We start from the raw sequence: 24,829 nt of genomic DNA on the forward strand, positions 1-24,829 counted from the left end.
CCAACTCAAGGCATTTTGTACTTTTGCTGAAATTACAGCTCTCAGAATGATTCCTCTCTGTCCAAACAGAATGCACAGAAAGGACCTTTAAAAGAAGTTTGTCACAAGGCTATCACTGGGTGCAGTGGTCAAATACAGACATTTCCACAACTTCCCTCCATATGCACACAAAAAAAATCCCTAAAATAGATAAAACTGCCCTGCCAAGCTGTTTTTCACTACCTGGAATACTGTACATAACCTATGCAGTATTGCTTAGAGGGTTTGCACTTTCAAAAACAATTTTAATGTGCACTTTGGGTTACTTAGCACTTCTAAAATAATGTTTCTCCTTCAGACATGACTAACAGGAGTAACCAAAATTCACTTAGTGATTTTCATCGTTAAAACAAAAGAAAAAATCCCAAAAACCCCACATGGTTGAAAGTGGAAAATTTTACTGAGAATTTACTTTATTCACTTCAAATGCTCCCACATGAAACCAAAGAACTGTGTGAGAAGCACAGCCAGGCTATTAAATTCCTCACATCTTTTTTGACATCTCAACCCCCAGGTGACCAAGACTATCAAATTATGGAAAGGGCAAGAACAGGACAGTGAATTCAGAAGGACACACATCATTGCTTCACTACAAAGAAACAAATAATTCAAGACAGAATTTATCAGATTAAGTATTTTTTTCCTTTTTTTCTAAATGAAGAAACCAATCTGCAAGAAGTTTGAAGTTAAAATTTTTTTTTTTTTGTTCTAAACATGGAAAAAATTATTTGTTACTAATTGGGCAATTAAAACAAACAAGATAAAAGACAATTTCACGCAGAAATAGATGGTTTCATTTAGATATTTTATACTGTGGTGTGATTTCCAAGTACCCAATACCTAGCAAGACACTCTAGGAATTAACAGCAGACATTCATCTGTCTGATAACATGACAAGCATCTCTGATTTTACACAGATAAAAGAGCCTGGTGATCTTTTTTATGACAGTCCCTCCTGTCTGCTGATTCATGGCTTATGAGCACTTGGCAAAGGGCAGCTTTCAAATTTCCTCCCAGGATTCTATTCCAGCTCCTTCTGCCCCAGTAAACACCCTTCACATTTCATTACTAAACCAAGGATGTGTGTGTTTGTGCGATGGGAGGGGGAAGGAATCGGGGGGGGGGGGGGGGGGAAGGAAGAAAAGGGACAAGAAAGCAGAAAGTACAAAATCCTGGCAGTGGTCTGTGCCTTCCAGCACAGCCCCGAGCTAAGAGTAGAAGTGGGATGGTTTTTGAGGTTTTTTTCCTCTCTGCATCCCACACCAGGGATGTGCAGTTTGCCTTTGGCACCGCATTGCTGAGCACCATCAATCCACAGCTGGAGCAGACAACACAGAGGGGATAAACGTGTCCAGCCTCTTTTTGCTGGGCTCACAGCAAGGGCTGAAATGGGGAAAAATTGGATTTTCCTTCTCAACTTTTGTAGTGCACAGTCTTATCCGTTCTTGTGTGTGTATATCTGGACACATCCCCGGTTCGTTTGGTTTATTTTTAACAACACAACCAACTCAAGAAACCTGAATTCCTCAAAGCGTCCCACGACACATCAGTTCTTCATTTTAAGAAAGAGACTGCTCCACACAGACTATTTGCAGCCTTCTGTACCACTGACTAATTAATAAGCATGTTGTTGCCCATCAATCAAAGAGCATGCTCAATATAATCAAATATTTCTCCAGGTGTAATTAGTTAATGCTGGTAATTATGTTTAGTTATGAGACAGCAAGTGCTGTTTATACTTCCCAGGTTATTTTCCTTTTTTCATTGGGTGGTTTTACTGAAGCAGACCCAGAGCCATTTAGAGCAGGTCTGTGTTGCCCAGAGTTTCTCAGGTGAGTCTGGCAGCTGAGAAGGAGCTGGATGCAGCAGAATTATCAGGAGCAAGGGATGCAGCTTGCATAAGGAGACCCAAGAGTTTCATGGCTTTGAAAATGAGACCCCAAGTTACCAGTCCACAAAAGACCTGCACTCACAGCCCCCAAAAAGACCCCAGGGAGCCGCAGCATGGTTTGTACACATCTACTGCTCTGGGTATAATGAGCTGTCCAAATGGTTTGCTAGTCCTGAAGTAGGTCTTCGTCATGACAAACGCTGCAGGAGCACAAAACAAGAATAATTCCCAATTGCAGACACCTGGAGTCCCTGGATAAGGTTCTCATCCAGGAAAAGGACATTTTCATCAATTACCCAGGTCTGAGTGCTTCAGTGTGAGTGTGGAATGTCCCAGTAAGATAACCAGTATTTCATTACAGTTCTGCTTTTTACAAGCTGTCATACTTCACAATTGAGATGATCTCAGTCTTCCTAAAAATCTCTAAAAGCTGCAAAACCTTGAGCTCCGCCTCCTGCTGCTAACAAACAAGGAGAAGGTGTCCACTGCAATACAGGGAAGTGCTGCAGGAGGCCTTATGAACAGACCTATCAAATTTATTTATAGACTCATTTGCTGGTGTCAGGTTTTTCTCATAACAGATTAAATTTCACCCTCAAATAGATGTTTGTAACACACAGTTGCAATTTTTTTCACTAGGTAAAGTGAAAAATAAACCAAAGCCCAGCTTATTTGAAGACTGTGTTTACTTAGGAAGCATTTGAGTTAAATACCTCGAATGATAACATTATTGTCTGTACCTTTTATCCCTTTGACTTCTCTGTCCTAGTCTTATTTTGAAGATTCTGCTGTCCTTAGGTTTTCCTTCTGGAATAGCCCTCGACTGAAATCCTGCCAGATGATTTAAATCCTCTTGTGGCAACACTAGTGAAAGAAAAACACATTATTCCCATTTCAGATAGCCACATCACTGCTGAATGCGGAGCACTGTCACAGCAAATAAGCTGCTCCTGAAGTGCAGCCAAAAATTCAGCTTCCCTCTGAAAACCAACAGAGGGAATACTGGAATGACTGGGTGTTTGTTCATTAATCTGAGAGGGAATGTGTCTGTGTACCTTTAGGAATAAATACACTCAGATATTAATAATTTTCAGTGGGTTGGTACTACCTGATGAGTATTTGAATTTGAAACCTTGATAACCATTAAGACCTTGGTGAGAGACAATGACATTTTTGATTAGGCAGTGCATTCAAGAAATATCCCAATTCTTATGGCACGCCCAATATAAATTCACTGCCTTTGCTCTCTGCCTTTTATGAAGACCAACAATTTCACCCTTTGTAAGAAAATACTTACTATATATATATATTCATTTCCTTCTAGAGATAGTTATGGAAGTCTGAAAATTCATTTGCTCCAAGAAATTCTTCTATTATATTACTCAGTCATTTTAATTGCAAATTTTAAGCTGATCCACTATATACATCTAATTATCTTTAAATGAAAAATACTTGTAATTCTAGTGCAGAAAATTACTATTTCTGTTTAATGGAAGCCTGTAATCAGTATGATTTACTTTCTTACTCCTAAAAACTTCAGTAGCTGTGAAGTGAATAAAAGAAATGGGAAATGGCTTAAAAATAACTATAACACAGCTGAAATCAATGGAGTGTATTTAAAACCTCTGATTTTGAAGGACAAATATTTGAAAGCTGTAGGTCTTGGTGATCAAGAAACAATCCCTTCAGGTATTAATCCTGGAACTATCCCATGTGTCTACACCAATTTGATGGGTTTTACTTGGGTTTAGTGGCTCTGGTGACTTGGGCAGGGAGGAACACCACCAGAATATCAAAAAGAAACAGGAGAAAGCATCATGGAATCCTTATCACGATAGCATTAAGGAACTCAAAAATACAGAGGACCTCAGAGAGAAGCTGTTCCATCTTTCTCCATAGAGTAGCCATGTAATTTGCCTGAAACCTAATTAAAAAAATTAAAACAAATCTGTTGGTATGTTTGGTTTTTGTTTTGTTTTGTGTTTAGTTTTTTTTGTTTTGTTTTGTTTTGTTTTTTGGATTTTTTTTTGTGATTTACTATTAGAAATAAGTATATTATGATTTAAAAAATACTGAAGTTTAACGACAAGCCACATCTCTGCTCTCATTTACTGCTAAATCAAAATTCACACTTGCTGGAATGACACAGAACAATTTATCCTGGCCCTTGAATTACAGCACCTTCAGTTATAACCTTCAGGGAAGAGTAAGAAGCAAACATACAAAGGTCCATATGAAAAGCACAGGGAAAGCAGCCCCAGCAGGAAACTCCCCAGGCAGGCTGAGTCTAGTAAATATCATCTTCAGATACGTGAAACATTGCTCATACAGTAAGATGTTGCAGTATCAACATAGTCAAAAGATCTTGGCTTTATTCTACAATTTCTTGATGTTCTACAGCTATTTGACCTATTTCCAGACTCTTCTCTTAAGGTTAAATGGAAGTATTTGAGCATAGTGGGGGCTTGGGGATTTGTGTAGAGGTTTTTTTTTTCCTTTGTTTATTTTGTTTTATTGTCTTTGGCGGTTTTTTGTTTTGTTTTGTTTTTGTCTTGGGGATGGGTTTCAGGGGATTTTCTTGTGTGTGTGTGTACTGGGGTTTTGGGTTTGGCTTCATTTTTTGTTTTGGTACTTTTGGTTTGTTTTTGTTTTTTAGTTTGGGGATTTTGTCTATTTGTTTGATTTGGGGAGTTGTTTGTTCGTTTGCTTACTTGTTTGTTAGTTTTTTTTTTTTGGTTGGTTTGTTGTTTTGTTACCCAGGTAGACAAATGCTCATGAATGGTACCGCACAAATGTACAGAGGAACCAAACACTGGCAAAAAAAATGACCTTGCTGCATGTACCCAAATTCTGCACAGCTCAGGTCTGTAAAAGAGAGCAGAGGGAAGGAGCAGCAGGTGCTTTAAGGTGCTGCTCTCTGTCAAAAACCTGGGGCAAGACTCAGCTGGTGGAGGACAGAGATGCTCCAAAATTCTGGCTCCCAACCAGAAGCAAGCAGGGCCGCTTTTAAAAACAGCAACTGCTGGCAGCAAGGTATGGAAACAAAAGCATAAATAACCTTAAGTTACTTTTACATCTCTGGCTCATTTCCTCTGAGACTCTGCTATCTCTGTTTCCACAAAGATGTTCTGCCATTTTACTTTTTCCTGCAGGACTGAACTAAAGAAGTTAACCTGTGCAAGATCTGTCTTCTATTCTATGTTTACTTTTAGAGTAAATAGTGTCCACTTAAAGGTCTTTTTACAATTTGAGATGTAAAATGCTAAGGAGGACAAAAAGACTGACATGTTCCACCAGCTTTTCCCAAAAAAGACAGGGAAAAAATACGGATATTTAAATATAGTTTACTGTTATCTAGAGTTTAAGACAAGTCATTTTTATCTGAAAGAGGAAAGAGAAAGTAATTTCAACTGTTTCAAGAATTGAGTAAATTAATGTGTAGTTTTTTGAACACTACCCTTCCTTTAGTTTATGCAGACAGGGAATATAATGCAAGGAGACACTCCCTCAAAGTTCTGTTATTTACAAGTCTTAATAGATGCAGCTTTTCAAATACTATTTAAGGACAAGACACTAAAACATACTGAAAAGGCGAGCAAGAGAACAAAAAGGACAGCTCCTCATCTTCCTCTGGCAACAGAGACTCTGCAAATAGAACACGAATGGAAGTCAGGGTCCCACATCAAATTAACTCACGATTCTTGTCTCCCACTGGACAATTCTGACTCTGACATATATAAAATTGATTAGAGATCTGTTTTCACAAAAATTCTCCTATATGGTCTCAACTGCCAGTAAGTGCTTTGATTCTTTCATGTTCCAAGGGACATGTGCTCTTTTTATTTTTCCTTTGTGTGTGTGTGGGTTTTTTATGTGCTTGCTTGTTTGTTGGTTGGTTTTTAAGTTCCTAAGGATGGAAAAGCAGAGAAAACAAACAAGTCTCACTAATGGGGAGCAATGACCTCTCCCTGTGGCCTAAGTTAGCAGACCAGTGCCTCAAACTACCAAGATGTGCTGCTCATCACAGCCCATTCCAGAGGTGTGCTTCTCCTCCTGCAGGATAAATTAGAACCTGGCTAATGTTGCCTAACGTGAAATCACATTCCCCCCTCTCTTTCCTGCATGAAACATGCTCTAGCGCCCAATGAGCTCACTGGATCTTTACACATGGCCATCTGAAACTTATGTGGATGTTGAAAGAAGTAAATAATTTTCTAGGTCAGTTCAATTAAATCATGCACCAGACTGTTTTTTGAAGGCGAATGAGACTGGTGAAATCTGCATGCATTACTGATCCAGCATTCTGTGTAATATTATAGCATATAACATATTCATTCACTTGAAAATTATGTTAAAAATATTTTTTCCTTTGCCTTTTCTTCTCCCCCAAATGACTTACACTTTGACTTTCATGAACTAAATCTTAAATGATCTCTCAGTTGACTACACAATTGGTTCCAAGACTTACAGTCCCCTAATTTCCCACATTAGATTGGAGTAATAATGGAGAAGACCAGGCCAAGGCATCTGGAATTCTTTGGAAATTCCTGTCCTTGGAAATGACCACAAAGGAGGAGGCCATGGAGGCATGAAGGGTTAAGGGTTTTCAGACCTCAGCCCAACACAGTGCAATGCCTGTACAGACTTTTGGGTCTAAGAGCGTGGAATTTCCCCAGTTTCCCCTCATCTCTTATTTTAGAGTAGAGTCTCTCCTTCTTACTCTTTTCTTTTGAAGAAATGCAGACCCTGGAACTTGCACTACAATAATTTGGATTCTTCTCCAAGACCTTTATAACAGATTCATCGCCTCTTGCTCAAATTACCATTTTTCACTCTCCATCAGCTCAAGCAGTGTGGTTACAACGCAGATTTTTCTCCCACACAGTGAAAACCAGAAACAGCTGGACACGTTCAACTAGTTGGTTCAGAAACTTCATCAGGGAAAGTTTTCCCCTTTTTCCTACACACTTCAAAGGGCAGACAGAAGAGCTCTTCCTGACACACACTGGAAGTAGTGGATAGACAGATATGGATAAAGGAGAACAAAGAGTTGAGCCCTAACCTTCACTGTCTCCAAGAAGCACATTAAAAAGTGAACTACTCCCCCAAGTCTTCAGGGACCTTGAATTTCTGATATTATATGAATTGTCCTGAATTATAACAGCTTACAAAGAACTAAATAACATTGAAATACTGACCAGTATTACTTTGCTTACCACTTGATTCTACAAGGGGTGAAAGCGAGGAGGTGGCTGACATTATCCCAATTCTTTTCCTTAATTATTCCCTCAGGACACCTCTTTTCCTAGCCACTGGCACAGCTAATTACCCCAAGTTCTCATCTGCTGGGAATTGTACGAATTTGCCATGTCTCACTCAGGCTTTCAGAAATGGGATAGTAGCTTTCCAAATGCTGTAGCAGAGCCCTGCACAGGGGTCTTGCTTCATTTTGATCATTGATATCCTTTTGTGTCTCCATTTTCTCTCTGTCTCTCCTACCACATCCCACACATGTCACCCCTCTGTGTTTTCAAAGTTCTTTGAAGCATCTCTTAATGAATCATCAATTACTCAGTAACAAAAAGCCCAGCAGAACCTTCCATGTATTTGAAAATTTGCCACCAAAGCACTCCATGTTTCATTCTCTCCCACGTTGCCTTTTAGCTTTGGAAAGATGGATTAAAGAGGTCCAACAAAGCTGCTTTTCATCTTCTCTGAACCCATCCTTAAAGCTCTCTGTGTCACACCATACCCCTGACCTTTAGTTATATCAGGGGATTGCTGTAGCCACTTTGACCACCACAATCTTATTTTATCAGAAATGAGAATTTCAGAATTCTCCATTCTGTGCTCAGGCAGCGTTTTTTCTTATCCCGGAGCCACAAGGTTTTGGAATTAATTCTTTCTTTCTTTCTTTCTTTCTTTCTTTCTTTCTTTCTTTCTTTCTTTCTTTCTTTTTTTCTTTCTTTCTCTCTTTCTCTCTTTCTCTCTCTTTCTCTCTCTCTTTCTCTCTTTCGCTCTTTCTTTCTTTCTTTTTTTTTTTTTTGTATTGTTGGCCGATACAATCCGCAGTGTCAGCTAATATGTCTCTAGATGCTGTGAGAACAGAATTAGGCAAATTTACTGAACCATGGCCTTCAAAGAACTGCCATGAAAGCTTTTGCCATACCCCTGGCACAAGAATTCAATATGCATTCTTATAAAAAGAGAAACAGATGTACTACTCACCCCAATTATTGCTCTTAATGTTTGCAAGGCAGTTTCATGCTCAAGATCAGAAATTGTATGAGCAGCAATGGGATGTTTGCACAACAAGGCCTCAAGCCAATGGATAAAAAATAAAACACATTCTTGTTCTTGCAGCAACTCCTCACTTCCTGCAGGACTCAGAGGGGCTGCACATGCAGGAGCACAGTGGCATGAAAAATCTGTTTTACATTTGAGATGTGCACCAGGTTAAGGAAGGAATCATTATGAAAGGAAGTAAAGTATATCCGTTCTTCTCTTTTTCCTTCATTCTCTTTGTTGAGAGCATGCATGTGGCAGGACCAATGGTGATCCTTGTTATCTTTCTCTCTCTGACACCTTTATGTCTCTCTTCTCCTGCTTTGTCTGGGCATGGTTATCCTAATCTACCCCTGACTTCGTACCAAAGTTTATTAAGAGGACAGGGAGCTTGCCATTTATAACTGTAATTGTAAAAGTTGAGATCTTAGTACTTAAAGTTTGTTGCTGGAGCTTGTAAAATTTAAGGGCTTGTGAAGCAAATATTTTGAGAGTTAATAGTGGCTAACTGATGGAGTTGAGGCAACTAGATAATGAAGCATAAGCGTTGGTGTTTCTCTTCAGCCTGATGAGAATTTATAATGAACATCTTGCCCTCTACCAAATGGGTCAAGACATTTGGGACTCTCTCCCTCTGGGAGGGTGTCCTGGTGCGGAAGCATGTTCAGAAATCTGAGCACTGATCCTGAACACAATCCTCAGCTGAGGGTTTGGGTGATAAAGAGCGCAATGTTCACATCTCAGGGTGCACCTTCCAGAAGCACAGCGCTGCAAGGTTGTGCCTTCTTCTTCTTCTAAGTTCTTCTGAGTGCTCTCAATCTCCAGTGAAGGCAACCAAAGGCAATGAAAACTCCCTGGCTTATTGGAGGGACACATTTTCACTTTTCAAGCAAAAGAAACATTTCATACCAAACACAGCTCGTGATCAACGGTCAGTAATCAAGACCTTTTTATTCACACATATTTTTATTGCTCTGCTTATTCAGGGTGCCATATACTGATCAGCTGTGTTTACACACTGCCTTCATTAATAAACCAGGGCAGGGTACATTCATTTTCCTAGCTCATTTGCTCATAACTGATTTCCTGAGGCAGAGCCAGTGAACTGAAGCGCCTATAGTTTTTGTGAAAAATATAAAACCACTTTCCATTAGTTTTAAAGATCAGCTGCTTTATTATACAAAATACCTCATTTTTTACCTCAGTCAAGAAATAGGGAGGTTTTAAATTAGATAATTAATTATTAGAGAATGTCTGTTCCTTCCTCAGAGTGTAACCAAAATGAATCACCAATTCAGTTCATTTTAACTTCTTCCCTCAACACTCAGCAGAGTTGTTAAACTCTTTGCATGATCACTGAATCTCAAGTCTATAAACCTCATCATCTCAGCAGGAGGTTTTCATCTGAGATCTCTTGTGCCAAATCCAAAATTCATTTTAAAATTCAGGCCCATAACTTCATTCCAATGTGTTTGAAAAAAACCATGGTTTGCTGTCACAATCTGGAAATTGGACATTTCTATTACCATCTCTAGGAGGAAAATGTGCAAGACGAGTCTTTACATATTGCTACTCATTTCTTTTTCCACTTTGATTTCATAAACAAAAATAAAGGAAAGTTATAAATGCAAGTAAATCCTTGGTTTGGGATTCTTACTGGCAGCCAACACAACTGCAAGACTATAAAGTGAAAACTGCAAAATGAAAAAAAAAAGCAGAACACTGAAAATCACAGCCTGGTTTTTTATGTTGCTTAGTCTACTTTATTAATGATAAGCAACAATTACAAAGCAAACGAGCAAACAAAACCAAAAAACACCAGATGCATCCTGCATGTATTAGATTTTATTTTGCCAGCATCTACATAAAATACAACCCTATTCTTTCCATTGAAAGGAGAGACTGCTCTGCAGTATGGAATTGAACAATGCTTTATCTCACACAAATACTGAAACTGAGGGTGATGAGGGGCACGAGACTTCATCCTCACCCCCAGGGAGGGTCATATTTACAGAGAAAATTACTCTGATCCTCCTGCCACGCACTGCTGTCTCTGTCTCCTGAGTCTCACCCTTCTGCAGGGACCAAAAGAAAAGTCTATAATGCACTGTAACCAAAAGAAAAGTATAGAATGCATTGTGACCAAACCCAAAGGGTCTCCAGGCTGCCTGCAGCTGGAGCTGACAGCTGTGGGCACAGCTGTGTCACCCACAGCCCTGGGCTGCTGTGACACCTTGGATGGAACAAACTGCATTCTGGAGAGCCCCTGCAGTCCCACATCCCTCGTTCAGCTCTCACAGCAGTGCCCAGCCCTGCCCCAGCCCAGGCTCACCCTCTGCTCCCCCGGCCCTGCAGCCGCCTCTCCCCAGCACTGCGGGGGCTCAGGTGAGCTTTGAGCCTGCTGACAGCCCCAGGCTGCTCCATGCCACCCCAGGAACGAGCTCCTGGCTTTCCCAGCAGGGCTGGCCAGCCTGGAGCTGCCCCTTCAGCTGACCTTGGGATTTACTGGAATATGGGTGCCGCCTTCACCTTTGTTTGGCCACCAGGGTCATCCCCGGGTGCCCCAGAGGTGACAGATGTCTCACCCTGCACAGGAACTGCCCAGGTCCCAGCACCCCTGGATGAAATCCATCCTGTCCATCCCGTCCCACTGACCTGGGGGAGGTTGCATTCATTTCCCTTTTTTCCCCTCTTCTCTTAGTCTCCTGCAGCTGCTAAAGCAGAGGTGGGGATGAGATGTGACATCAGAAATCATGAATTTCCAGGTTCCTCCATCATGGACATTTCCACCCTCAGCTCATTTGGGGGAGACCCTTACATTTCCCTCCTGTCTCACAGCACAGGACTGGAGCTGTTGCAAAAAGCAAACAGACACCTGCAACACCTACACTTGAAAGACAGAGGTGTTCATTTTGGGGACGAAAAATATTACCCAACTGGCACGTTGCAAAAGGGCGACCTTGCCATTCTGTATTAAAAAAAATAAATTAATTCATCATAATTTTACATAATTGCTATCAGCAATTCAGATTAAGGGCCCCAGACCAGATCATAAAGAGGCTCCCAGTGGTTAAGGCATGACACACCTGATTCAGTGCTGGCAGTTTTTATCTCTGCTTTTGACTGAAAAACAGGAAACTAAACCAAGGAATGTAATTTAACAAGCAAAAATTTCAGAGAGGTTTTAGCCCACTCTCCAGTAGGCTGTAATACAATTCTCTTTTCCCAAAGGTTCTTTGAAACCATAAAATCCTAAACTATGCCTGTAATAATAAAAAACTGTACATCTGATCTGAAGATTTAATTATTTAGTTTAGACATAAAGTGACATCTTGCAATATAGATAATAGTTTTGGCAAAGCTGCAGACATTAATCTAGAGGCAGCTTCAGTGTAAAGCTGTTCTGGCTGTATTCAATGGAAGTGTCATTGCATTTTTAAAATCAAGAGAAGCCACAAAAATCCATATTTCTCAAAAAGTCAAATCTGGAAAGCAACCTACTTTCAACGTCAAGTTTGGATTAACATCTATCAGGGCCCTTGGTCTTTGAACCACCAAGTGAAAAATCAAAAATCCTGAAGTTCAATAGAGTTCAAAACGGGAAACAAGAAAAAGAAATAAACCAAAGAAAAAGAAAAAGGAATAAAATAATAAACCAGAGAAAAGCAGTGGGTTAAGGTATTATATAAATCCAAAACCTGAAAACACTTTCAAATAACATCGTGTTTGACACAGTGAAGATTATTGTCTACATTTCCGGCCCTAAGTGTGCTGCAGCTGCACCTGGGTCCAGTTCTTGGTCATTATGATTTGTAACGTGGCTAATTATCAGAACTATTAGAAGGCTTTCAATTAATGGAAGAGTTTCATGAAAAGTGAAAAATTCCATGTAAAGCCTTTGTGCAAAGGAAGAAATCAGGATTTCATTAAAACCTTGGGCCTGAAGAACCAAAACATCCACTCAAACAGAAGACAATTACACCTCTGTCCACAAAAGTATATTAATAAATAAGTAAATATAGAATTAAGTTTTTTTTTTACTCTGCCAGACAACAGTACATGCAGTCAGAAAACTCAAGGTAGTTAGTGATAAACAATCTAGGTCACTACACAGATACCAAGGATAAATACAGTTATTTTTAATGCAGGAGAATATTCCCAGACAATTTTTTGACAGCCTGAGACAGCTGTACTGAATGCAGAAACCTGTTTTGTCTACAAACATCGCCACCACTTTTCACTTTTTGGTGAACACTTGCAGAATGTAAATACTGGATAAAGATATGTCCTGTGTTAGTGCTTACAGATGTGTTAGGAAAAGGCAGAAGCCAAAACAAAAATAATAAGTGTGGTAGCACAGCAGTAACCCCTTCTTCCCCAGTTAATACATTCTTGTACAATTCCTGCCACTGCCATTTTCAACCAGACTCCCCATGAGGTCTGACAGGACCATGTGGGGACACACCTGTGCTGCCCCAAGGACAACACTGTCACCACATCACAAACTCCAGAGAGATGCAACTTCCTCAAATTCCTCATTTCCAGCAGGAGAATTTGGGGCCTGTTTTGTCTTAAGGAGCTAAATACTCTCCCTTTTCACCCAGACCGAAGAAACAGGAATTCCTCAGTCACTGGTGGAATGATGCCCTGCCCTCAGGCTGCTCCTTGAAGAATAAACCCTGGGCGAAGCCAAAGAGCAGGGGCGATTCAGGGAGGGCAGGAGGAAAAAGAAGTTGGGTGTTTTATTTTTTAAACTACATCAACTTTGAGGAAGCACCTTCCATAAGGCCAGTTTCAACAGATACACACTCTAGCCTGTAATCTACCAGAACAGCAATTTTGTGTCTTTTATGTTGTTCTTTTTCAAAGAACATATGTACTATCTCTAAAATCTTCAGTAATCTTACTTCTCTATCTTAACAGAAAAATGGGGCCGAGAAAAAACAAGCTCTTTCCGCAGCTGCTTTTCCTACAGAAAATTTGTTCAGAGACCCTACATGAAAGGCCTTTAAAAATTAGCCCAACTGTTACAAGATACCTAGACCATGTTGTAAACAGGCCAGGCATTTTCAATTTCAATTGTAAAAGCTTCTTGCACCTCATTTTGAAAACGAAAAAGAAATGAGAATCTCCTGCATGCATGGTAATAAAGTGAGAATAACACTGAATGACATTAACTGAGAGCTCTCCTGAAACAGCATTTCCAGATGATTCCCTGGTTTTTTTGAGATCTCTGAAAATCTTTGGGTAAGTATTTCCAGTACACCAACTCTTCTTTCACACACACACCAATGAAATGGATGTTCAAGCAGCTGCTGTGCCTGCAGCACTGGAGCTGGCACTACAGAAGACTCAAAACATGGCTTTTATGAGGCATAAGTCATCAAAACTCATCATTTCTCTTAAAAGCAGATGCCTTTTTCTACTTCATGTATCGACCTTTGTTTTCAGACTTCAGAGATGGAAGGTGCAGACATGTCAAGAATAAGAGATGGGTGTCAACGACAGGAAAAATCTTGATGTGACACAAGGGACAAAAGATTGCTATGCAAGATGCTAGCACAAAACTTCATGATTATTATTAGAGCATTAATAGAGTGAAAGGGTGGCTTCCTGAAACTCAGAAATCATTAAAATATAGGTTTTTGCTGCAATTCTTCAGCTCTGCAAATGGTGCTCCTCTAGATTAAAAAAGATAAAAAATTATAATTACATACCAGTGATTTTTATTCCAGTGAAGTTTGGGTATAGTTTTGGGATATTTCTCCTTCCCTCCTCTACCTCAAAAGGAAATGTTTAGATAGAATTTAAATTCTGGTCAGATTTTTTTACAAGTATAATGCCCTAACCAGAATTCATCCAGAAAAGAAACCAATGTACCCATTGTTAATTGTTAATTACTCTCTATGGAAAATTTTTAAAAAACCCACAAAACCTCATGAATTTGCTTATCAAAAATCCCAAACAATCAAGCAGCAGGCTAATTGGTCAAAATTAGTCAGTCAGGAATCTCAGACATTTTGAAGAGTCTTCTCTTTTTCCTCCTGAAGGAACTGAAGCATCCAATGCTTTTACACATTTTGTCTTCTCCCTTTCTTCCTGCTCAGCCTTCAGCTGGTCTGAATGGAGGAGCCAGAACCACATCGACTCCCGGGTAGTTTTAAAACAGATTTCTTGCTTGGAATTAAGCCAGAGCAGGATTTCTAAGGCAGGCAGATCCTCCTGTTTCCACTGAGAGCATGTGGGGAGCTTCTGAGCCTCACCTGCTCTGCGTGGCCCAGGAGGGATCCTTATCCACAAGATAAATATTTGCTACAAAATAATTAGAGAAGAAAAAAAAAAAAAAACCACTGTAATTTGTCCTCAACAAAATAACCTACTGGGATAGACCAGTTAATCAACACTGGATCTGCCCCAGGATGGTGAGATAGCCACTTTGGACTGGGAGATGGACAGGAAAATGTGGAATTTGCTCCTCTGCCTTCATCCAAGCCAAGGCAAAGCAGACAGGAATGCAAGGGAAGCTCATGGATCTGATTTCTGCACATTTCCACGGGGGGAATACGCAGCTATACTCGAGGAAAGGGGAAATATCCATAACTCACCCCTGAAGGAACAAGCTGAGAACAAATCCAGTGTTCAACATCCCTGTCCACGTCACTTGCTTCTCCCTCCTTGTCCCATCTCCCTTCCTTGCACCATCTCTGGGACTTGCCTGCTCCTGCCTTAAGCCATCCCAAGAAGGCAAACTACCAGAGAACTTTACTGTTCTGTGTAAGAACACCACCGGCGCTGGAGTTAGGGAAAAGCCAGTGGCAGATGAAGTCGATGGGCTTCAGTCAAACTATCAAATCCCACAGTTTTGTCTTGCAGTAAAAAGAACAAAAACACAACTTTGGAGGCTTGGGAAGCTTCCTACAGACCAGATATTTGTTTCACTCTTCCCTGACCAAACTGCTCCGACCCACAAGTGGGAGCTGCACCTCCTAGTGCTCCACTTTTACTCACACTCAGCATTTTGGCTTCATTTTGGCTGACAGAGAGTAGGCTTATATAAATTATTAGGATGGGAGGGTGGGCAGGCCCTGGCACAGGGTGCCCAGAGCAGCTGTGGCTGCCCCTGGATCCCTGGCAGTGTTCCCTGGACACTGGGGCTTGGAGCAGCCTGGGACAGGAAAAAGTGTCCCTGCCATGGCAGGGGTGACCCTGGATGGGCTTCAAGGTCCATCCCTGGCCCAGACCATCTTATTTCTCTATAATTCTCCGTTCTTAAATTCACATTTTTAGGTAATTATTCATCTATACTGAAAGATATTGAGGCATATTAGAGCAATCACTGCTCTTGCTGTGTGAACCAATATAGATGTGGAACTAACATTAAGTCAATATATACAGTCAATCACACTTTATTCCAGCTGACTTCCAAGCTCTTGTTCAGAATGTTGCTTTGATTTTTTTCTTCCCCGATGGATTTCACAAAAGAAAGGATAGAACTGACACTACATCCCCAGCTATGCCTGACATTGCTTCAATTACCCTTTTTTTTTATTTCTTTATGACTTTAGTGACAGGTTGAACCACAAGACCCACATTTGGAGTAAGAGTTTAAGGTTAAGTAAAACCACCCGTAGGAAGGAGTCAGAGCATTTCTGTAACTGTGCCACAGTACAAAAATGCAGCATTTCTAAGAGAAATTTCTGAAAGAATTTATACCCCTGAATAAGGATACCAGGTTGAAGAGAAGCCTGGTGAAGAAAGGCAAGGTGTCAGAATAGGATGGGCTTGATCACACCCAAGAAAATGAAAGTCATTATCAAAGAGGTTGATCTTTATCCTGAAGGGCTATCTGTAGGGAGTGCATCATTCTGTACAAGGTCTGAGGGTAAAGCATAAAAAAAGACATTAAAGAAATTACACAAAAGCATCATTAAAGGAACATATATAGCATGCACCATAGAAGGCAGCTACTAGGTCATTTCAGCTACTTCCCATGACAGCAGCACATCATTTCCCCATCCACACCGTACATTATTCACAGTATCAAGCTAATCTTCCCTTAAAATTGTTCAAATAAATAGAACTGCATGGTTTTAAAATAGTTCTGGAATGGTATCTGAAAGCAATCAGCTAGTGGGTCTTAGTTTTTAACCTAGAAAAGACCTTGCAAAGCAATCCCGTGCAATTCCTCACACAAGCAAGAAATCTGACAAGTTACATTGCATGTAATAGTTTCTCCATCTCTACTTCAGAAGCCTGAGCTGGAAAAGGAGTAAAAAAACCCAAAGAAAAAAACACTGGCAAACAAATTAAAGCAGGATGGTCTAAAGAACTATAATGCAGAGTAAACAGGAAGGAAACTTGGATTTCCAGGGCTGGTTGTCTGCAGTGACACCCAGCAGTGACAGAAGCTCTCCTACATGAGGGAGAGACAGACTGAAAGATGTAAACAAATGCCAAACATAAAATAAATCTAATTTTTTTTTCTATTTTTTGTGCCTCCTCTTGGTGCATGCAAGTCTTATCTGTAAGCATTTCTTGCGTGATCTGTTGTAACTTCACTGTTGCAGAAACCTAAGACATGGGTAATCAGATGCCAGAAATTACTGTTATTTATGCTCTGCTGTCACAGTTCTCCATAATTATGCAGGTTGACACAGCATCTTGACAATGATAGGGGGAAAAAAAAGCAGCTTTTGCAGAGATTTTTTTTCAGCCTCCCTACACAGAATCTCAGCAAACAAAATTGCTGCAGCTAAAAATTAGCAATGCAGCCATCTCCTTCACGTTTGGTTTGGGATTTTTTTTTTTTTTGCCTGTCAAGAAGTTACTATTGTGAGAGTACTCAAAGACATGAATAAAAAGGTCTCTATGTCTACATGGTAGCTTTATCCTACAGTAGGACCATAATCTGACTATGCATAAATAAATGCCTTTTGTTGTTTAGAACTGAAAATAATCAAAGAAAAAATTAGTTGCAAGGGGTGAGGGGCAAGAATGAGAGAAGATTATTTGCAAAACACTGAGAAAACACCTTGCTTTGCATTAAAATTAAAAATTTGCAACTGTGGGGTTCAAATCCATAGTGTGGAGCACTTAACAGTCACCTGAGCTCCTGCTGTCCCAGGTGTGCAAGCTACACTCCAGAGTGAGCCTGTTCACTGGTTAAACTGCTGTGCTTACAGAATTGCAATGTTCTGATAGAGCACTTGGGATTAGGAAATTTCTCCATCAGCTTTAATCAAGAGCCACCACTTGATGCAGAAACTGCACCCTGGAGGGCGGTTTATGCCTCTGTGTCTGACCCCACTCTCCCACACACCACCTGGGAGAGGAGGCAGCAGGAAAACCCCACACCAAACCCTCCCACCTCCTCTGGGGGAGGCTTTGCTCCCCTCCCTGTCCCCTGTGGCCTCCAGGGTCACAAAAAACCCCACAAATCTGAGGCACAATTTTCTGCCACATCATGAGATTCCTGCTGGGATGTGCCAAGCTCCTGCCCTGGCTCTGCTGAAGGAGTGCTGATCTTCTTGAGCCTCCTTATCCATCTGCTGCTCCTCCCTGCTGTCATCTGCACAGTTCAGCTTGCTGCTTTAAATACTGCGCCTGAAATCCTGACTCCTAAACCCCAGAACTTGTCGTTCTGCTGCCGCAGTTGGGAGAGCTGAGATAATCCAGGATTCTCCACTTAAGCAGCGTAGGCAGAAGGACGGCTTGGCTGACCAGGAATAGTCTCTTGGAAGTAAGGCAATAAAGGAAGGCATGTGCCCAGTGTGAGCAGGGCCAGGTGGCATGGGAAGAACACAGAGATACTGCTGCCAGCGGAGGGAGAAAATTGTATGGCCAAAGCTCAGATCGAGTTCGTGCTGCAAGAACTGTGTGGGGGACAATAAAAAGAGATAAAATAATGGCAGTAGGCAGTGCAAAAATACCATTGGCCTGTTCCAGGAAGAGGAGGGGCACCTCACAGACATGAACAGGGACAAGGCTGAGGTGTTCAGTGTATCCTTCGCCTCCTTCTTTGACACAGATGGACCAAGAGGGTCCTGGTGCCCTGAGCTGGAGGACCATGACTGTGAGGATGAACAACTCGCAGTTAACCCCAGTCTGCTGCTCCAGATGGATCCCTACAAATCTATGGGGCCTGATGGGATTAACCCCAGAATCCTCAAACAGCTGCTGATGTCATCACAAAACCGCTCCTGATGATTTTTGAGTGGTCTTGGGAGTCCAGAGAAATCTCCAAGATGACTGGAGGATGGAAAACATTGTCTCAGTTTTGACATTGTCTCAGTTTTGACATTGTCTCAGTTTTCTCCTTCTCTCTCAAGGACACCAAGAAGAAGGACCTCAGGTCTGTCAGTCTCACTTCAAAGCCTGGTAAAGTTTTGAAGGTTATTCTGGAAGCTATTGAAAAACACCTGGAGGACAAATCACTGGCCACAGCCAGCATGGCTTCATGAGGGCAAAGTCCTGCTTGTCAAACCTGATTTCCTTTCAAGGCGACCCACTCAGGGGATCAAGGGAAACCAGTTGATGGAATCTTTCTGCATTTCAGGAAAGTTTTCCATACTGTCTCTTACAAGGTTGTTCTGGACAAACTGTCCATCCCACAGCTGGATAAACACATCATGAGATGGGCAAGCAGCCGGATCACGGGTCAGGCACAAAGGGTGACAGTGACTAGGGTGATATCACACTGGGAACCCATCACTAGTGAGGTTCTGCAGGGCTCCATCCTCGGCCCTGTGCTCCTCAACACCCTCAGGAATTACCTGGATGCAGGACTGGAAGATATCTTGAGGAAGTTCACAGATGATACAATACTGGGGGGAGTTGTCGACTCCCTCGAGGGCAGGGAGGCCCTGCAGAGAGGCCTGGGCCCGCTCCAGCCTGCAAGGTTCAATAAGGGAAGGTTTGGGATTTTGCCACAGACAGAATGGGGAATGAGGGGCTGGGAAGCAGTGCCAGGGAAAGGGACAGGGCTCCGGGTCAGTGGCAGTGCCCTGGAGCCAGCAGGGACATCCCTGTCCTGGGGACACCAGGCCCAGCATGGCCAGGCATGGATTGTCCTGCTCTGCGCTGGGCCGGGCCGGCCTCACCTCGAATATTGGGTGCAGTTCTGGCATCACAACATAAAAAAAGAATGTTAAACTGTCAGAGAGTGTGCAGAGAAGGCCGTGGGGATGGTGAATGGTGCGGAGGGGCTGTGAGAGGAGCGCTGAGGGCCCTTGGTGTGCTCAGGTGGAGACGGGAGGCTGAGGGCAGACCCATCACAGCCACAGCTCCCCGTGAGAGGGAGAGGAAGGGCAGCTCTGATCATCTCTGATCCCTGATCCCTGATCCCTGTGACACTGGCAGCACCTGAGGGAAGGGCTGGAGCTGGGCCAGGGATTTGGGATGGAGCTCAGGGAAAGGTTCTTCCCCAGAGGGTGCTGGGCACTGCCCAGGCTCCCCAGAGAATGGCTCCTGAAGGCTGCCAGAGCGCCAGGAGAGTTTGGGAAACACTCCAGGGATGCCCAGGGTGGGATTTGGGTGTCTGTGCAGGGACAGGAGCCGGGCTGGATGGACCTTGTGGGTCCCTTCCAGCTCAGCATATTCTGTCATTGTGTCAGTATTTACTTGCTCATTTTCAAACAACTTCACCAAATCCATATCTATGTATCTATGTATCTATTTATCTATATCTATATCTATATCTGTATCTATATCTATATCATCTATATCTATATCCATATCTATATCTATCTATATCTATATATCTATCTAAGTATATCTATATCTACGTATAAATCAAAATATGTAAGCCTTATGGACACAAGTCTTTCATAAACAAGCCATAAAGCCCCCTTTTGCCCCTTATTAGAGAAGTGTGTGGAGTGAGGAATACTGTTGATAATCTCAAAAAAATCCTAGACAGTGCTTTTTTGGCATATAACAAATTTTTACTTCAAATATGGAGCTGTGCATCAAGAATTCATAGGATGATTAGGTCTTATCTAACATTTCCTAAACTTCTAAGTATCAGACCAGATGTGAGGCACATAAGGGGCTGCAATTCCTCTGTATGGTCTCTGGAGTGTAGATATACCCAAATTATACCCAAAGCGCAGTATATTTTCATATAGCTGCTATACATTAGGTAAAATTAAGATGTTTTTACGTGTGTTTCATATGATAATGCATTCACACACACACACACACACACACACACACACATACCCCACATACAGTTATTAGATGGATTGGATAGAGACTTTATTAGATAATTATGGTCTGCTTAATTTCTCAGCTTTCGGAACTTAAGATAGAAAACACCGCTAGTGTGATGAAAGGTAACACAGCTTGCTGATTAGAGGGAAGAAAAACCCACACAAACAAATGAATCAAAAACCCCACAAGTACATTAAAGCATATTCCCTGACCAGCAAGACTGAGATTTGATAAAACCTCAAAGCGTGAAGGTGTGGTTTCCTTCCAGATCCTGGGAGACAGATGCTCATTCAATCCCTGCCTTCAGAGCAACAGATCCCACAGCTGTGGGTCCAAAGTGGGTTTGGACAGATCCTTGCTCTATTCCCACAATATGGATGGCAAAAAAGCTGTTTTACCCTCTACGTGGTTTGTTAGAAAATCAGCCATACCCTGCTGTCACCACACACGGCGAATTGCTCTCCCTCAAACTTAAGATCCAAGTTTCCTATAAAAAGGGAAACTTAGACCCATTATTGCTCGGACTGACATAACACACTGAATTTAGGCTGAATTTTCCTCTCTCCTAGGTTGTCTCCTGAACTTTAAATGCAAAATGTGTTTTGGTCCTCCAATATAAAAAAGCATTTTCTAGAGGTTATAATTTTGCAGATGTTAATGTTCTTACAACCCTTCTTTGGACTTGAATTTTTTGACTCATCTTTTATTTTATAACACATCATCTGACTAAGCTTTCACTGTATTTTGACTGTGAAACTTTTCTGAAACTGAAATTCATCGCTGTTTGATGTTCAACCTGTATTTATTAAACTCAAACTGGGCTTCAGGTATGCTACACCAATGCCCAATGTCATAGAATCACATAAATGGCCTGGGTTGGGAGGAACCTTAAAGGTGTCACAGTGCCCCACCCCTGCCACGCCAGGGACACCTTCCACTGTCCCAAGCTGCTCCAAGACCCAGTGTCCAACCTGTTCTTGGGCAATTCCAGGGATCCAGGGGCAGCCACAGCTTTTCTGGACACCCTGTGCCAGGGTCTCCTCACCCTCCCAGGGAATCATTTTTGTCATCGCATCTAATCTCAGTTGTAACACAGCACCAACCACCCTTTAGGATTTCACAAATCTGTGGCTTGCCTAAGTTTGAGACGTTTCAGAGACTAAGATGAAAACAGTAACACGCCAACTCCTATGTGACTCACAATAAAGTTGAGAATAACAAAGATTCATCTCTGATTCTTGCAGTTTCTTAAACACAGATTCCCCAGGTATCTTCACTTAGGCTGAAGGGGTTTTTGGCTGTGAGTTTGTAGTAGGGGCATATGCTGCATAAACAGCTAATTTAAGGCATAAAAATTTTAATTAAAAGTTACTGTCTTTCGAAATAACTTCCAGAATGGATAATTTCCTCGGTTTTCAACTGGGTGGTAATTGAAAAAATGTGGAGGAGGGAAGATAAGACAGTGACCCTTTCCCCCTATGGTACCATTGATACACAACCTTCTATGAAGTACATCCTTTGAAAAGAGACATAAAGGACAAGGACATAAAGGGCAGTGAAATAGGAGGCTGGGCATGTGAAAAAAAGCCCAACTAATACTACCAGAACGATTAATTCCAGTTATAATAATGCATGGCTTGACATCAAATTCTGTCCTAGGCTGACCAGACACGTACAGAATACAACAGTATATCCCCTATATGCTTTCTGGAGGCTATACGAGCAGTCATGGAAAATCAATCTGAATACAAATGTAATTTGTTAAAAGAACAGTGAAAATCATTATGCAGGGTCACACTGTCAGCACTTTGTACAGAAGCAGATGCTGTCCAAAGATGCAAAGGCATTCAGTAAAACAGAAGAACCTTGGTCTTTAAAAGCCCCTGTGATCTTTTCAGCCTTTCAGTATAGATACATGAGAACAAAGCTACAGTTTACCTCTCTTGTTTCTCAGCACTTTTGCTCCTTGCAGCTGATTCCAGCTGCAGAAAGGGGCTTTATAGAAACTTCTAAGCCTCAGAGAGAGTAAAGGTTCCCACTGTAATGGAGAAAAAGCAACATCTTTGAAACACTTCCTTCGAAGTTCCAGATTTTTTTCGCTCAGGCTGACAGGATACGGCCACAAAATAAGGAATTACACTTGCCTGCTTTCAGCAACGTCAATATAATTTTTAGGCAAACCACACTTAAAAACTCAGCAGACAGCTAAGTGGAGAAGCATGATACAACCCAGGGAGCAGCTTCACTACAAAGACAACTCAAATGGTAATTTTTCAGAAGGTCCTGTTGCAAAAATGTTTATCGTGAAGGTGTGGGATGCACTGATCTGCTGTGCATCTACAGTCCCATTACTGCTGTTGATCAGCTTACACCACGGCCAGAATCAATACAGCCACACCACTTTTACATCATGCTTTCCTTTCATCTGATCTCAGTCTTCACTGACTGTTCATGAAGCTGTTGGGGATGAAAAAAAAGAACCCTAAAAAACCCCACACAGTGGTACTCACGAACCTGTATTACTGCAGGTGGGATGCACTGCGTTTCTTCCTCCTGAAATTACGTCTAGTATTCTCTGTAGTCACTCTGGTAGTGACTGTCTATCCACGCACAGTAAAGCACCAGAGTGCCTGGCATCCAAATTCCACCAAGGAACAGCAACAGCAGCAAATGTAAAAGCTTACAGCTGTTTTTAAATATGCATAAAAGGGCACTGCTTATTAAAAATGCACCTGCATCTTTCTTGCAACCTAAGGGCTGGAAGTCACTGCACCCTTGAAGGCTGGTTTCATCATGTGCTTGCATATAGACACATCTCTGAAGATCAGGCTCCTGTTACAGTGCATGAGATTGCAAATTCATCAGACTGGCCAGGAAGAAGAAAATGACAGTCTCCCATTGAGATGGCTTTTTCATCCATTAGTATCTTTCAATCTCTCTCCCTTAAAATCAACAGCAGCAGCAAAAAGACAGAAAGGACCTCACCCCAAACTTGCTGACATACCGTGTACTTGTTCCAAGCACAAAAAGCAAAAGGTGTTTTTAAGGCATCATGAATAAACAGGATTTTGACCTCCACCATTACTTTGCTGAGCTCCATCCAAAAAAAAGCCAGTTGGTGTTTTTCTTTAACAGTAGGCTGGAAATGCAGGTCAGTAATGAAGTATATGACTTAACTTTGATCTGCACTTGGAATTTACCCTGAGAGGCAGCTGGCCACTGCACAGATGACACTTCCACTGGTTTTCGTTCTACACCATTATGGGAATGGACTCATGGTGAGTAGTTTAAAACTGCACTGCTCAAAACCTGCTTTTGAAAGAGTTTTGGTTACTTACAGTGCTTGGAGTCATTGCAACTTTGAGAGGATCTATTAAAAGTAAATGTTATGACAGCCACCAAAATTAACCCACTAAATCAGACTTGTCAAGCAGCATTTTGCTCCATTTCAGCTCCAAAAAAGACTCGGTGTAATGTTCTTCTGTTTCTTTTTGAGAGCCAAGGACAAACCTTTAACTGAACAATCACAGCCTAAGCAATCACAGAGCAAATGGATTTGTTTTCCTTCCGATTTCACTTCTGCTAGAAAACCTATTGAGTTCCCTCTGTTCTGAAGTTACCTGGAAACACGGCAAGAACTGTAGGCTTTAATGAGAAAACACCACAGATGTGAGCTATCAGAAGTTCCAAGGAAGCACAGTGCAAAGCACTTACGACAAGTCCAGACTCCGTGGCAGATACAGCTATCTTCTGCTTTAAAAAAAAAGGAGACTTTGGGGAATAAGCTGCAGGTACAAGGACATATTGCATAAGCTATCACATGCTCCCTGCAACTGTGTGAATGCTACCGGATTTTGAGAAGCCGCCGCGCTGAATAATTTAAGGGCTAATAAAATATTCAGTTTTTACTGATACACTGGTTTCATTTTGAAACCTCGGGAAGGAAAAAAAAAAAAAAAGAAGTTAATAACGAGGGGAAGAGGTCTAAAAGTCAGCGGGAATATTCTGGTACTCATTAGAACAACAGTTGTTCTAGCAAGCAGGAGGATGGAGGGGTCTGCACGCCGGGTGGGAGGCACAGGACGGGGCTCGGAGCTGGCAGAGGACGAGGAGAACCCTCGGGGGACTGCGGGCAGAAAGAGGGGACCCAGGAGGGGCTGCGGGCAAGAGGAGGGGACGCACGGGGGTCCCGGAGCCGAGCCCAGCTCCATCCCCGGAGCGGGACAGCCGGGATGGGCAGCACGGGACGGGACGGGACGGGAGCGCTGGCCCCCCGCCCCGAGCAGCCCCCCGAGCCCCCTGCGGAGGGGGCACCGTGCCCACCAGCAGCTCCTCGCACCACCAGCTCAGACAACTTTTCAACGCCAGGAGGGCAAAGCTCGGCAAGAAGCGATTAATATAAAT

The 24,829-nt window shown here is 42.0% G+C and overlaps 1 protein-coding gene across 2 annotated transcripts in view; it reads right to left on the reverse strand.

Moving 5' to 3' along the window:
* EDIL3 (EGF like repeats and discoidin domains 3) overlaps window positions 1-24,829 on the reverse strand; it is a 236,597-nt gene that overhangs the window by 210,834 nt on the left and 934 nt on the right. The gene's annotated exons all lie outside the window — the stretch shown is intronic.

This window comes from Melozone crissalis, unplaced genomic scaffold (genome assembly GCF_028551555.1).
Source record: "Melozone crissalis strain CALT ecotype California unplaced genomic scaffold, PUWL_Pcris_2 ptg000005l_1, whole genome shotgun sequence".
NCBI classification, from domain to species: Eukaryota; Metazoa; Chordata; class Aves; order Passeriformes; family Passerellidae; genus Melozone; species Melozone crissalis.